At 42.7% G+C, this 15,670-nt stretch overlaps 1 long non-coding RNA gene across 1 annotated transcript; it reads right to left on the bottom strand.

Moving 5' to 3' along the window:
- Positions 1 to 390: 390 nt before the first annotated feature.
- Positions 391 to 12,361, bottom strand: LOC142033987 (uncharacterized). Its single transcript, XR_012651423.1, has 3 exons — positions 12,232 to 12,361; positions 11,002 to 11,235; positions 391 to 557 (listed from the first exon to the last, which is right to left on the bottom strand). It is a non-coding gene; the product is annotated as an uncharacterized LOC142033987 (long non-coding RNA).
- Positions 12,362 to 15,670: the final 3,309 nt, after the last annotated feature.

Below are 15,670 nucleotides of genomic sequence, written 5' to 3'. Positions count from 1 at the left end.
GAGAAGAGAAGAGAAGAGAAGAGAAGAGAAGAGAAGAGAAGAGAAGAGAAGAGAAGAGAAGAGAAGAGAAGAGAAGAGAGGAGAAGAGGAGAGGATGACTTTGCAAGGGGAAAGATCTCACACGCAGAAAGTCCCCACTTAGTTTACCAGGCTATGGAGCTTGTGGGGACTGTGTCAATTTTTTTCAGAAATGTTTTTCTACAGAGCCAGTGTTGAAAAAAAATGTGCACAATAATCAGTTTTCCACAAAACCTCCACTGATTTCTGTGGCCCAGATTCATCAAAATGCCTATGTATGCTCTTAATTTTGGCCTATTCTGTACCCTAGTAAAACAAATGGGCAGGGAATACTTCTGCCCCACTGAAATCAAATCTTTCCTTACCATCACAGCAGAGCCCAGCCCCAACCTTGCTGTGCAGAAGACTGTGTTTGTGGGTGGTTTGATTGCCCAGGGATCGAACACGAGGAAAACACAGAGCACTTGAGCTGGAAGAGCAAGCTGGACCCAACAGCTGAGCAACACGGCAGTAGATGATGGAGTGCTGAAAAATGTATCCTGACAGAAGAATGGAAGTACAATATTAGATGCTTAGCATTTATTTAATTAACAAAAGAATCTTTTTAAAAAGCAGGCAAAGGATGTGGAAAAGATCTAGAGAAAAACGGAGTCCACGTTTTTATGTCCATGTTGCTAGCAACATTTCTTAGGCTATTTATAATGATGTTTAAGACTAGGAATCTTTGACATTGCTTCAAACAAGCAGGCAGGCTAATCAAACTGACAACAGAAGCTATAGCAGCAGTTTGGTAAGAAAAAAGACAATCATTATAGGTCTTTGTACAAACACAATCCAGTTATATTAACTTAATACAGGGAGAAAATCTTTATTAGAAAGAAACCATTTAACCTGAAAAGTAATCATGTGTCAAGCAAGTCCCACTTCCAAATGCCTGTAAGTGCTCTTCTGTGTGGGATTTATCATTTTCAAAGATTTTTAGTACTGTTTGATTTTTTCCACATCCAGCTGAGTGATCCCCTTCATGACAGGGCACTGGCAGAAATCAGCCAAAGATCTTGCTGCTTGAAAATGACAGCAGTTTTGATAAGGTTCAGTACAATTTCTCTTGACACTGGTTTTCTGATAAGGGTCCTGCATGTGACCACAGCCAGCAGAATTACTGGCTCAGCATTAGGCATTTAAACACTGCCATCCACCTAAGGCTCATACGTATCAATCTGAATATTACTTTGCTGACTCCCTCTTTGCAGGTACGTGATGACACACTAATCAGGGGAGGTATAACATAAAAATATGATAAATGAATATCAAACCTTGATTCTTAAAGCACCAAAATAATGGTTTCTTTTTCAAGCGGAGACACCAAAGATATTCTGCTGAACAGCTGCAGTGTTGGAGGAGGTAAAAGCGTGGCAGAGGCATCCAGCTTTTTCTGCACGGCAGCTCCGCAGTTGAGGAGGGACTACGGTCACTTAGATTTCATCTGATTCTTGGTATGCAACAGTAGAATATCAAGACAAAAGATTTTGCAATACTTTTTTTCTAAAATGCAGGCAAGTTGCCTTGGTTACCCATTCTTCTCCAGCCAGACTCTTCACTGTGAGCTAAGAAGTTGACTTGACTCTTCTTTGTGAATGGAAATGCTGAAATTTCTCTTTCTATGTATGTGTGTACCTCACCAGTCGCAAAACTGCCAGAACCCCGTCGCAGCTCCCCGTAGCCTCAGAGGGCACGGCAGGACTGACACCCCACCGCTCCCCACTACAAGGAGGTGCAGCACCCAACTCACAGGTGACTCCGTTGTGACAGACACAGCTTTCCAAGCAGCAGAACTATTCACACTGGTGGGGTAACTTGTGAATAAAATTACCTGGCAATTATGAATTTTGCAGATTTAGGCCCTGTTTACTTGACTTGCCCTTGGTTGCTGTGACCAATCAAATCTAACCTGAGTTTCAGAGTGGAAAAACGTGCCAAATGCTGTTACTTTTGTCATTTAATACATTGTGACTTTACAACGTTGAAAAATCCCCAAGGCATACGTTATGCCAATTAGCTTGGTTTCAATAGTTGAATACATCTGAATAATAAATTCAATTACTACCTCTGTATATGTTATGGAAATGGGATGACATGAGGCCATACTGATGTTTATTTAGCTGTCTAAGGATGATACAGTTAAGACGAGAAAAAAATTTAGAAAAGATTATCATCTTCATTGCTGAAACAAGAGTGAAGCTAAGTCCTGCCCTTAAGCGGTCTGAAGAGCCGCGAGGGCCTGACGAGAAGCTGGTGCGGCTGGCCGGGGGGTTCCCATCAGCTTCCGCAGGCCATGGCTCAGGTCCTGGGCTTATGCCCAGGTAATGATAATATCATTGTGAGTGTAGAGGAAATACGGCCAGCAAGGCTATTTTTTGCAAGGTAGCAGAATATATCCCCTGAAAAAGCGATCTGGTTGTTGATGCAAGAGAGGAGCAAAACCTCCAAACCCTTCTTTTACGCTAACTTCAAGGTTTCATACTGAGAGTTTCCCCTGGTGAGGTCCAGCAACACCCATTTCTTGCACAGGCCTGAAGGAATTGGAATTCTCTCAGAGAGCTCAACTGGTTTGTGATAAACCCTTGTTCAAAACTCTGAGGTAGGAAAAAACCCAGACATGCATTGTGAATTATACTGTGTCTTCTTTCTAATTTGAATTAACCTACATTCCTTCATTTTTTTAGGTTTTGTTTTTCTTGTTTTAACTGAAAAGCCAAAGAAAAATCAAAGGAGCAGTCTTAAATAAAACTTGTGATAATTTGTCATTTTACATGATATAAGTATATTCATGTTTGTTGAAATGGCTTTCTCTGCAGATAAATGTGTATGACAACTGTATTCTCAGCTCAGGAGAGAACATCAAATTGATTACACATGTATACACTGTGAAAACATGAAAATTTGCCTACTTTGTATCACCAACATTTGACTACACCGTAATCATGAAGCTACGACTTTGAGCATTGGCCTTAAGGACTAAACAAACAGAGCATAAGGAAAATCTTGCATCCCTTACAATTTTTGTGTTATAACCCCTCCTGTTTGACCTAATCACTCTTTATCCTAACCTTGTATTTAATTATGAGCCAAATAATTATTTTGCACTAACCATAACATAAGCGTCATGTTAATCAATTTAGGTCACTAGAAGCAATTCCTATTGAATCCCTATTCATCAAAGTTACCGTCAATAAAAAGGCAGACAATTTAAAGCACTGACTGCAATTAAGGAAGCCTGAAGGCAAGGCTTTGCCTGAGCAGTGTTGCTTTTCAGCTGTCCATGCACTCCGTCTGTTTTCTGCCAGCTCTGAGGTGTCCTCTGGTGGTTATAACATCAACAGGACCAGCCACTCACTGGCCAAAGCTTTCCTGAGATCAGATCAAATGCCCCTAAATGCAGATAATGGCTCAGGTTAGATGGAGGTAAAATAGAATAGATTTTTAATACAAAAAAATTATCTGAAAAAGCTTTTATACGAGAAGGTTTTTTTCTTTCTTTGTAGCACGGGGAGTTGCCCACCTCCGTGGTTTTCCAGTGCCATCTAACCCATCCCTTGCTACGGCATGGACCTAGTGTGATGCCCTGCTTTTTTCCCGAGCCACATTACACCTGCTTTGGTTATATTTTGCTTCTAACTCTATCAGAAGTGCTGGCAAATATTTTGTGCCCTGCAATGCCTAGGTGTTTGCAGCATAATGCAAACCCCATTCCCATTGCTCCATTAGCAGCCTGTGCAATGGTTTGCAGGGGTGACGGTGGTCCCTTCCGAATCTGCATTCCCAAAAATATTTCCTTGCAGAAGCTACACTGTATGATCTTGCCTTTTGACACATCCTGTGTGAAGCTATGCTTATTCAAACATGCACTTTTTACTACATTGCTGCTGCTCAAAACAGTAAGAGAAAACCTAATATAACCCGTACTGCAGCAGAGGAATTGCAGGTCAGAGATGTGAAGCCCAGTCTCACTGATACTTACTACAGAGAAAATCTCTGTAGGGTAAACATTGTCCAGGCTAAAAGCAGAGAAGGAATATGGACAGAAGGAGAGAATAAATCAGCATCTTAGGAATACTTAACAATGTGACCCTTGCTCCTTCTATACTGCTGACACTTACTTCCTCACCTTTAGCTGAAAATATGTATCTGACGCTTGAGGGGATGGTAGGGTATAAAGATTTTATTAGAGCTCACTTGGTATGGCACACCAAGAGAAATACAGTATGCAGGTCATCTCAAATTAGTGCCGATAAAACTTTTATGTACTCTTTCCGAGTACTTATATGATATTCCCATCTCGGTGCTAGCCAAGTGCCATGTAGCAGCCAAGTGCCTTGCTACACCACACCGCCCTGGAAGCCATAAAAAGGATGTACCAAATCAAAATGCATGGAGCTAAGAATGTTTTAAAATTATTATTGAAGCAATTTTTTATCTCTCTGCTGAGAAAGAAAATTATTTTATTTGACTGAGGCCATGCTGTCCCAACCGTGCAAAATGCCAAAGGAGGGTCTCCAACAAGGGAAATCTCAGTGATGGAAAGCAAAATACCCACTGGTGCTTTACTATACTTTTTTGCGTGGCACTGGGCCAGACTGATGATGAGGAGCAATCGTACCTCAGCCTACAAACCCACAGTGCCAGCTCTGCCCTGCTGTTCGTAGATATCTGACCAGGAGCAAGGAGTCTGGGGAGGCCAGCGGGTACTGGCAGGAGCATCATTTCCATGGCTTTTTCAAAGCCTGTGCATTGCAAAGCACTGAATTTTAAACATTTGAATGGTGACAAACTGAATATTGCCTTTTTAACTGTGGGGAAAGAGGTTGGTATGCAAGAAAGAGAAAAAAAAAAGTAAAATTAGTAATGAAGAGAGACTACTTCAATGTGCTGAGTCCTTGGAAATTAGAGTTAAACCCAGAGAAAAGGATTTACAGGTAAAGGTCAGGTGCATAAATCATTAGCGCACTAATCTATGCATAATTTCATATTTACTGTAACTGCCTGAGGAAGCTTAATTTATTCTCCTTGTGCTCAGATAATAACAATGGCTTTGGCCAGAGGTCTTTCTAATCAGTTATCTGCACCTGGTTTAACTTGCATATCCAGGAACACACTCCCTGATACAAAATGGCCAACCCCACTTCTCCTCCATTTTTAATACATTTTTTCAAAGGAAACTCTTTGCTGTGAAAAGATCACCCAGCAGGGATCCCCAAACTGAGAAATAGTACTGAGCTGTCAGGCTTAACATCCTCCTTTGGTCTTGCCCATTTCATTCTGCCCCAGCTGTTTTCCCTAGCGCTGTAATGAATAGGCCAATTGATTTCTTTTTTAGTACAAGGTCATTGCAATTTCCATTTTTAAGTATGAATTGGGCACTGAAGTCATTATGCTTGGTAGTCCTTCCTGTAGCTAATGTTCCCAGGTTTAAATGTCTTGTTTTCAGACGCTCATGATTTAGTAAGCTTTAACAATTGCACCAAAATTTTCCAGGCTGGAGGCTTGCTTTGAGTTGTCTCTTGTCGTTGATTTTAAGTTTAAGTCACAGTGATCCAGCTGTTTTGGGGAATTAAGGGAAAGTGTCTGTAGCGAAAAAATGAAGGATGACAGAGAGGGTCATGCTGGTGTCAGCAGCGTGTCCTGCTCACTGCCAGGAAAATCTATCCACTCAAGTGTCATAAGCGATGAGCATTAAGAAGCAGAGTTTGTTTATAGTTGGTAAAGACTTATTAGGGATTAACGGTGAATTTTCCAAATATTATAAATGAGCTTTAGCACCTTGCAGCTTCACTGCTTACATACTCAGCGTCCTTAGCGAAGAACTGACTGCATTTTCCCACTGAGCAACAGGGACTAAGGCATTTTACCGCTCGGTTGCTTCCTCTGGCTATCCAAAGTCAGAGACACCAAGAACGGCTCCAGCACTGGTCCTCCCCTCGGTGCCTCTGCTGCCATTTGGGGATTAAGGCGAGAGCAAAGGCCACTCTTTGGAAATGCAAGTGATGAAGACCCAGACCTACAGAAAGCCGGGGAAAAGACAGGGACAAAGCGCCCAACTGAGAGTGAAAGAAGGGTGCTTGAAAATGTTGAGCAATTTTGCTTATTGCTGTCACCATCATCTCTACCTCTGAAATCCGACTGAGCTGTGCCAATATGATATTTGTCCCCGTTTTGGCAAGGTACCCTCTTGGGTCAGTTTTGGACAAGCACTTCTTTAAATCAGACCTGCTGGCAAATAGGGCAACCTGGATTCTCTGCAGATGGGTGAGAGCTGAAAAGCATCATGTGCACTTTTGAGGCTGGTATTCTGAAATGGGATATTGAAATGGGATGCTGGGAACCAACTTCATGATTCCCGTTCTAGCTGAACAGATGGGCACTGGGAGACAAAGTATTAATCATCGGTGGAGGTGCTCTTAGGAAAGGAAAAGCCACTATTATTCTGATAGGGTGATTATTACAGAGAAAAGTTTAAGGATTTTAATTTCTCGCCAAACATGAGGAAGATTCTTGTGCTAGTAAAGACTGAGGTTGGCCTATGCAGAATTAAATGTCTGTATCGGAAGTGACAACCTGCCTCAGCAGAACCCCTAATCTGCCTCATAATTAACTATGAGCTCCAAAGAGCCTGGATCAGCCATTCAGGTTGCCAGCTGAAAATTAGAGGACACAGCGAAGCTTAAGACCTTGGTATGCCTAGGTAAAATGCTTTCTTCCTTAAATTAATAATGTCACAGTCTTTTATAGCATTTAGCACTGCCAGATCGAAGTACTTCATAACTAAGGTCGGTATCATCGTCCCCTTTTTCCACAAAAGGAGAAGTGGCAGCACAGGGAAGTGAAGTAGCACATCCATGATCACCCAGTGTGCCCAGTGGCACTTGTCACCCGATAACTGGGGACTCCTGAGTCTCAATCTGGTGCTGCAACTACCAGATTTTCTGGTTTTGGAGGGAAAATATTTCCCACATAGAGTCAGAAACAGCATTTAAACCTGACAGGAAAATTAACACAGAAGAGAGGCTGGGGAATGCATAGGCTGTATAAATGCTTGCAGAGGGATTAGGCCTTGCCTTGTATGCTGGTTTAGTTGGTGGGAAACTGTGCTACCGCACAGACCTCCAAATTGAGCCTCAAGGCATCAGCGAAAAAGGAACGAACTCTGCAACTTCTTGTGTGATTCCTGATAAAAGGAAAAATTCTTGCTCCAGAAGCCAATGCAGCATACTGATGTGGTGCAGCAGGACGAGGCAGCCAGACAGCACCAGCCTACGCAGCTTTTCAGAGTCCAGCACTCTGGCTTCTGTCAAGAGACTCCTTAAATGATAGATGAGCCAACGTGAAGCTTTTCAGAGGCGCACGTCAGACCCTGTGTAGCACAAAAGGCATTGCCAGCATCTTTTCACAGGAAAAACAGACACAATGCATTAGGACTGGAGAGTGATTGTCTTGTTTGGCTCAGGAAACCCGTCCCGTGTTTTCACTGGCCTGTCTCTGCCCTAGTTGGTTTCTCATCTGCAAAACTGTGGCAATGCTACCTTTTGGCAAAGTACTTTCCGTGTGAAACTGCTCCGAGAGGGCAAATTATTGTTATTTCTTGCTCTTCACAATTGGTACACTTGCACAGGGGAACTTGAAAAACAAACACACAGATGCGTGGCCGGGGAAAGAATTAGAGTGCACCCTGCCTGGACCTCCACCCATGATACGGGATTCAGCAGACATGGCCAAACACACTTATCCTACAGCTCGGAGTCCGTGTAGCAACTTGTCTCAGCCTTAATCCCTGTTAATTTAGTCAGACATTTTTTAGAACTGAATTTCCACAAATGAGATCACAAACTGGTTCAAAAGTACTACTCCACCTCTAAACGCTCAGTTTTGGATATACACTAGAAAGGTAAGCTGTGTTTAGCTTCAACTGCTAATGTACACAAATCAGAAGCTTGCAGAAAAAATGCTGCCCCATGTTAAGGTTTTTTTCTTAATCTTGCAGTTTTGGAGATGTTCTGTCAGAAGCAATTACATGGTAGAAGGATGATGTATGGTGATGCTGCATTGCTCTATCTACATGTATTGCAAAATAAGTAGCACAAATACAAATGGTTTCTTTAAACATCATATAAAAGCTACAAAAGGAGCTAAGGCAGTCATCTGAATCAGCGCTGATAGTCACTGCAGCCACGGCAGCTGAGAGGAGGACGTGGTCAATGAGACCTCAGGCAACGGGACTATCCACCGGCTCTAATGCCTTTCAGCTCATGACTCCTTTCACTAAAATGAACTTTCTAAAGGTAGGGCGAGGATATTCTTTCCCAAGATCTGACATTTACTTTTCTCCTTTTTCCAATACACTGAAGTAATCTCTCAGCAGAGATCACAACAATACGTGACTGGATAACCCTGCGCTTCCTGCTTTCTTCTTCATTTTCTAGTTTGTTTTCGCACACACCTGAACTCAAAAAGGCCAGCTCCTGAACACCGCACATCACTTCTGCTTGTCAGAGCTACACAGGTTTTGAGTGCCGAGTACAGGTTAAAAGTGGGGAAATGCACAGGGTGTTACCAACACAGCCTCCACCATGCTCTTGAGGTTACAGCTGTGTGCCTTCTCCTCCACCCCGACAGCTGCTACAAGGCTGGAGCATCCTCAGAGTTGTCTTTTTAACACAGGAGCATGCCCGAGGGGCTGCTCGCCTTTCATTTCCTCATTTTCATCCACAATTCCTCGCTCTCATAAAATTATGTCCATGTAAGCCAAGCAAACACCATGTCATTATTCTGCCTTTACTCTGTCTGATTTTTAAGAGCAACCTGCACACTGATTCCATATCAGGTCAAGCCCCAAATCAGTGCAAACAGCGTACTTTCCACTAAGTTCCCATTAACTGAATACATACATAGCAACTACCATGGTGGACACTAGAGAACAACCAAGCCTTTACCTCAGTATTTCCAATCTCTAAATTTAGCCCTGATGCAGAAAGTGCTCTCTCCTGTCTTTGGAACAAAGCTCCACCGTGTCTATCGCTGTCAAAGCCGTGCTCTGCTTTCCTGCTTTCACCTGTTTGAATCACAAGCATCCTCATTTACCTTACAGAAAGTGATTACATCTGCAAAAATCAAAACTGTGGTGCATTAGTGGTGACATTCTTAAGGTTGCATATGACCTACACTTTATATTATACTGGTTTTGACATTGCCAGACTGAGCACCAGAGTGGAAGATTATTTTTCCGAACCATTCTGCTTTCTATCCTACAATCTACTGAACAAAACTTTCTCAACTGTGAATCTCAGCTAGCAGTGATGTAATTCACAGCCGTTTACTTAACTTGGTTCAGTCCACATTGAAATATATATGGTACACTTATCTTCAATTGCATCAAAATTGCTATTTGTTAAGAAACAAAAAAGCACACTTATGTGCTAAACTTGCATTTTTAAACAAAATGTCTGATTATCACAGGCTAAATGATTGTCTCTGATGTGCCAATATACTGATGCACCCGTGCAAATTCAGGCTTTGGGTCTGACTGCAATACAAAACATAAAAGATGCCCAGTCCCTGAAAATTTCATGTTAAACCTGAGATAAGAGACAGAAGCAGTCACTAGAGGGAGACAATGCAATTTCATAGGAGAACACCTCACCTCCAGAAAACTTTTCAGTTGGAGAATTTATAAAAAGCTGGATAAGCCATGCCTGTGAGTCTCATGGGTTAACTCGCTGGTATTACCTTGCCCAGTGATCTCAGAACTACAGGATCAACGACTATATTTGTCTATGTTGGAAGCAGAGAACAGATCACTACAGAAAAAAAGAACCTGCCCACTTTTCTGTCATGAGCAGTATTCCCTTTTAAATTGCTTTTCCTGAGAACCTGAGACAAAAGACTGTCATAGTCTTTGTACCTGTGTACCTGCTGCATGACTAAAAACCCTTCCACCTTGTGCTGGTCTTGGCTGGGATTGAGTTAATTTTCTTTGTAGCAGCTAGTATGGGGCTATGTTTTGGATTTGTACTGGAAACAGTGTTGGCAATTCAGGGATGTTTTAGCTATTGCTGAGCAGTGCTTACACCGAACCAAGGGCTTTTCTGCTCCTCACCCCACCAGCGAGGAGGCTGGGGGGGCACAAGGAGTTGGAGGGGACACAGCCGGGACAGCTGACCCCAACTGACCCCAGGGATATCCCAGACCATGGGACGTCATGCTCAGCACATAAAGCTGGGGAAGAAGAAGGACGGGGGGACTTTGGAAGCAATGGCGTTTGTCTTCCCAAGTCCCCGTTCGTCCTGCTGGAGCCCTGCTGTCCTGGAGATGGACGAACTCCTGCCTGTCCATGGGAAGTGGGGAATGGATTCCTGGGTTTGCTTTGCTTGCCTGCGCCGCTTTTGCTTTACCTGTTAAACTGTCTTTGTCTCAACCCATGATTTTTTTCACTTTTACCCTCCCGATTCTCTCCCCCATCCCACCGGGGGGAGCGAGCGAGTGACTGCGTGGGGCCAAGCTGCCGGCTGGGGTTAAACCGTGACACCCCTGAAGCGATGACTCCTTTTATTTTGTACTTTTAGCCTCTGAATGATCTGAACTGTCCTGGCATTACTGTTCATTTAACCATGAAGAAATTAAAACCCCTGGTACACATTTTCCTAACCCCTACTGACTTTTGTCCTATGAAGTATTTAGTGTTTTACAAATTCATTTAAAAGTGACTGACAAGCTTCCTCAGAAACAAAGCCTTGGGACCTCCGAGAAAATATGGAAACATGATGAGGCACTGACAGGAAACCATTGGTTACATACTGTGTTCAGAATATATGCAATTTTAAGTTTTAAGGGCTAGAAAGGAAAGTTAACAAATTCACAAGCTCTGATGTACGATATGGGCCTATTGCTTTTGGTAAAAATACTGACCCTCATTCACCAAAATGAACTCACCGCAGCAGCCATTCCTCTGCTTCATTCTCACTTCTTTCCTTCAGTTTTCTGTTTCATCCCTTTCCCCATTCTTCTTTGCCTTCTGCTGCCTGTGTCAGCATCATCGATGACCGGAGGTTTAGCGTTCTGTACGTGTCCGACTACGGACCCATCAGATGATTTTGACGAAAGATGCTAAGAGAGGGGCAGCATAAATGTTCACCGTTTCACAACCAGCCTCATTATGACTAAGACCTGGAGAAAGAAAATTGCATACTGGATTCTTTGCCGGGAGTACTTGGGTCAGTGAAGCCAACAGGTTTCACGGTAAGTTGAGGAAATTCAGGCAAAACACTGAGTGAGGATTGGCAGTAAAATAGCAGTCCTGAGAGGGACTATAAAAGGATTGAAAATACTGCTGCCTCAGGGACCTCCTTGAACTTTCTCAAAGGCTTTTTTTCAATACAGGAAATTCATATTAGTTTAGCTGCGCTGAATTTGCAATATTCTTCCATGAGACAATTGTTTATCCTAATCTAATCACCATTATTCATTTGTAACAGTATACACACTGGAGGCTACCTAGTATAGCTATTTTGGTTTTAATAATAGTAATAGCTAAAATTATGCAAAATTTGTTTTAGATGGACCTAGAAGTATGCAAAATGAGCATCTGACGCAAAAGGCGCTAGTCTGAAGTAAAACATTTGTAAAACAGATGCTTTACCAATATCTACCACTCAAGTCTCATCATCTGTAATTATGGAGCAAATGCTTCCTCCCCAAGCCTGCTTTCTGTTTACCTTTTAGACCCCTCATGAGAAAAAACTAAACCATAATCAGCTTCGGATTAATTTGTGTTCTCTGTCTTTAGGGGAAAATATAATTCTACAGCCTCCCATTTCTGCCACTTGTGACAAAACTGAAGACGTCCTGCTTGCTAGGTCTGCCTGCAAGCATCCAGTGACAAGTGCTGTAGCAGCTGCCCTCAAGAGTGACAAAGAATGTTTGTTGTTGTCTTTTACCAAAATCACAGTTTTACTTTTTTACTAAAGAAAAAAAAATCCCTCTCCTCTCTTCAATTCTTTTATCTGCTTAAATCTTATGCAAATGACAAAGGTAATTATGTAAATTGCAGAGTGAAAACTGATGTATTCATTTACTCAGGGCTGAAAATGAAGGAAATGAATATTCAAAGCAGTGTGATGTACCACTGTGTGAGGCAGCAAGACTTCAGCCAAACTGAATTACCTGTTTATTAGCAGCATCTTCGAACCGGATCTTGCTTTTATGAGTAACAAGGTCACTTGTCAACTAGTTCTCACTGAACTCAGCAATCAGAAGAAACAGTGAACCACCAACTCCTGTCTTTCACCAGAAGCAAAATTCTGCACACAGGAATCCCCCTCCTTCTCAATTCAGAGGATCTGGACAACTTCTGGAAGAATGAATAGCATTTCTTGTGGAAACCCTGTTTCTGCCAAATTGGATTTAGGTGCACTTCACTTCTGCCTCCACCCCAGGCATTACACTTTCTTAATATATATTTAAAAAAAAATCCAAAGAAAAAGCACAATTCAGAAACCCTACAGCTGGGATGCCTTAGTGTTTTTTCACCTAATCCTTGCCTCTTGTCACAATACTCAGCATTTTTCTTAGTTTGGGAGATCACTGTGGCGCTGCCTTTGATGGAAGGGTGAATTCACCTGCCTGATCCTACACAAAGAGCATTTGGGATTTATGATGATGGATGTGGTATTCAAAAGAAGCAAGGTCAGCTAAGGCACGAGTGAGCTGTATATTCCTGAAACAGTCTGGATTGGAAAGCCTCTGCAAACAGACTTGTTTCATCTCAGAAGAAGGGTCTGTTGCTTTTTTCTCCTTAAGCTCTGATTTGTGGTTTTGCTTGAGGGAAGAAGTGAAGAGTAGGCTGCTTGAATGATTTCAACGGACTGGTTTCCATGTCTTTAGAGCTGCTTGAACAGGCTTCTGTGTCATTACCAGGACTCTGCCTGTATGTATGATAAACTGTAAACTCTTCAGATGGCAAAGTAGATGAGATATGGGGGAGAATTTGCATGAATTTCCTACAACTGGATAAAACAGCTGTTCAAATTACTGTGCAAGTCCAGAGAGGTACAGCAGGTGGACTCTATTCCCGTTTCCATCCCTTTAACACTCCTCTCTGCAAGGGTCCTTCTTAGGCACAGTAACAAAATTTTACTCACAGAAATACTTCTAGTGTTTATTTCAGAGTAACCTTATTGGATTTATTTACATTCTGACAATTGTATCAGGCACTTCAAAATACTGTAATGACTCTGTTAGTAGCAAGAAAAATGCATCATTTATCTATACTCACTTTCTGCTCCTAACTTAATCCAAGGTGTCATCTACAGATAAAAACTGTTGCCACTAAATTCAGTCCTTCCATATGACTCAGTAGCCATTTACAGAGATTGTTATGCTGACAATCTCCTCTGTATCCCATGTTAATTCTAGCTTCTTATTGTTTCTGAATGTCATTCCCTTACTATTGTGCATGCAATTTCTGAAAATGCATTAGCGTTGGATATGCCTATATTGTTTTAAATTAGGGAATAATCCTTGTATTTTCAATGAGGTGTTATCTGAATAAAACATCACTAGAAAGCTCTATACCCCTGTTGCAAACTGCAAAATAATTTTCTCCTTATTATTTGAAAGCATTCATCTGAAATTCCATACTACCAAACATCAATTTCCTGAACAGTCTGTTTTTCTTCCTACCACAATATTTTGTTCACTGTCATTATAGTGAATAACCATATTCTTGCCATAATTAGCATTACATTAACATAGCCTCATATCCTCCCTGCTAATGCTGACTATGATATTCAGAATACCTGTACTGACCAACAGGTAATGTGTGTTACACTGCTTTGCTGAAAATTGTTGTGCTGAGGGTTGTGCTACACCACTTAATTATTAAAATTAGGCATTCATCTGGCTTTCACCTGTTCTGTCTAGACATGCTTGTAAAATCCAGGCTGCTGCCTCTCTTTTGCAGGTTTTCCTTAGTACGAAGTGAAAAGTACCAAACTGGTGTCCGCAGCCTGTTCTGCAGTTTCTCCTGCCCTCTGCTGGATGCGATATTAGAACAGCTCCAGGAATTCCTTGTCTTTATTTTTGTGCTTCAGCAAGGTGAAGAATTTACCGGCCTCTTTCTGCTTCCCAAGCGAATATTACTGTTTATGCCCTTTCTCTCAGGTGGTCACCTGTATTTGTGCAAAGGAAAGACAAAAAATTATAGCTGCTCTTTTATTTAACAGGAAATACAAAATAGATAAGGGGGTTTAGGTTTCAGCTTTGGCACACTTCTCACTCATACTTCAGCTTAAGTAAGCGTGTGAGCTCTCTGAAATCCATTTAAACATAGGCGTACCATGAAGTTAAACACTGTATGTTTGCTGTCCACTTAATCGTAGAATAACTTACACTGGACAGGCTCTCTGGAGCTCATCTGGTCCAAGCTCCTGCTCGAAGCAGGTCCCGAAAGGTTGCTGTGCCCAGTGGAGCTTTGAGTACCTCCTGGGATGGGGACCCCAGGACCCCTCTGGTCACTTCTTCCAGCATTTGACCACCCTCACGGCGAAAACATCCTCTGATCGTTATCCACAAGCTCTCAACTGGCTCATCACCCCGCCACAGAGCACAAGCCTTCCTCACTGCCCTCCAGGCTTGTCTTTACTAGAGAGCCTATCCCCACCTACGCAGCGCTCCAGCCGTATAAACTATCTCACCACCTATGTCCCGACAAAGGCACAGCTCTGCAACTGTGCAGAGACTTCTAATTTCTCCCTGCTGTTTCCCCTGCAGCATGTGTTTGTGTACAGGCACTGGAAACGGAGCCCGTCGCGCTGCGTTCTCGGAGAAGTACCAGACCCTCCCCATGGTGCTGTCCCTTCCCCACCGCTCGCTGTTGTCACCACCCACTCAGAAGAGGAGGGTGAGTGACTCAGATCCGCAAATCCCCAGCAGCCTGGACTAAGGTGAGACCGCTCTCCAGGTCCGTACACAAACATTTATTAGATTCCCACAGTGATTAGATGTCCTAAACTAGGTTTTCCGATAGTTGGTTAGGTATATAACAAATTGTGGCAAGCGGTAAGGTACGCCTTGCATTACTTAACATCTCTAAGAGAAAAAAGAAACAGAAAGGGAGAGAGAGAGAGAGATAAAGGGATCACCAGCCCTGCTTCCAGCATTGGTCCAGCCAATGGGGCATTTCTAGTTTGTAAGAGCGCTCTTCTGTGGAATTCCAGACACCTTCCCTTTCCTTCTTCTCTTTTCATGGCACCTATTTTCACCCTCTATGTTCGCCGTATCAGTACGGCCCACCCTCCTCCTACCGTGGCAGCTTCGTTTCAGGTTCTCCCCCCTTGCCCCAGATGACAGCATGATTTGGGTTGAGAAAGGAGTGAGGCGGTCACGTATGTTTAGCGTGATCTCTGTAATCTTCATTACCGTATGCAGGGGTGTCAACTTTAAGATGCATTTTGCAGATAATGAGGCAAAGATCATTCATCGGACACGATGGCCCCGAAAACAGAGAGTTAATCAGCTTCAGAAGTTGCACCAGGGCAGAACTGTCCCGTCTCCACAGGGCTTCCTCCCGCAGCCGCATCCTTCGCTATTCCTCTCACGTGGG

Source organism: Buteo buteo, chromosome 8 (assembly GCF_964188355.1).
Source record: "Buteo buteo chromosome 8, bButBut1.hap1.1, whole genome shotgun sequence".
NCBI classification, from domain to species: domain Eukaryota; kingdom Metazoa; phylum Chordata; class Aves; order Accipitriformes; family Accipitridae; genus Buteo; species Buteo buteo.
Note: the sequence above shows the minus strand (reverse complement) of the source record. Positions and strands in the feature narration are given on the sequence as shown.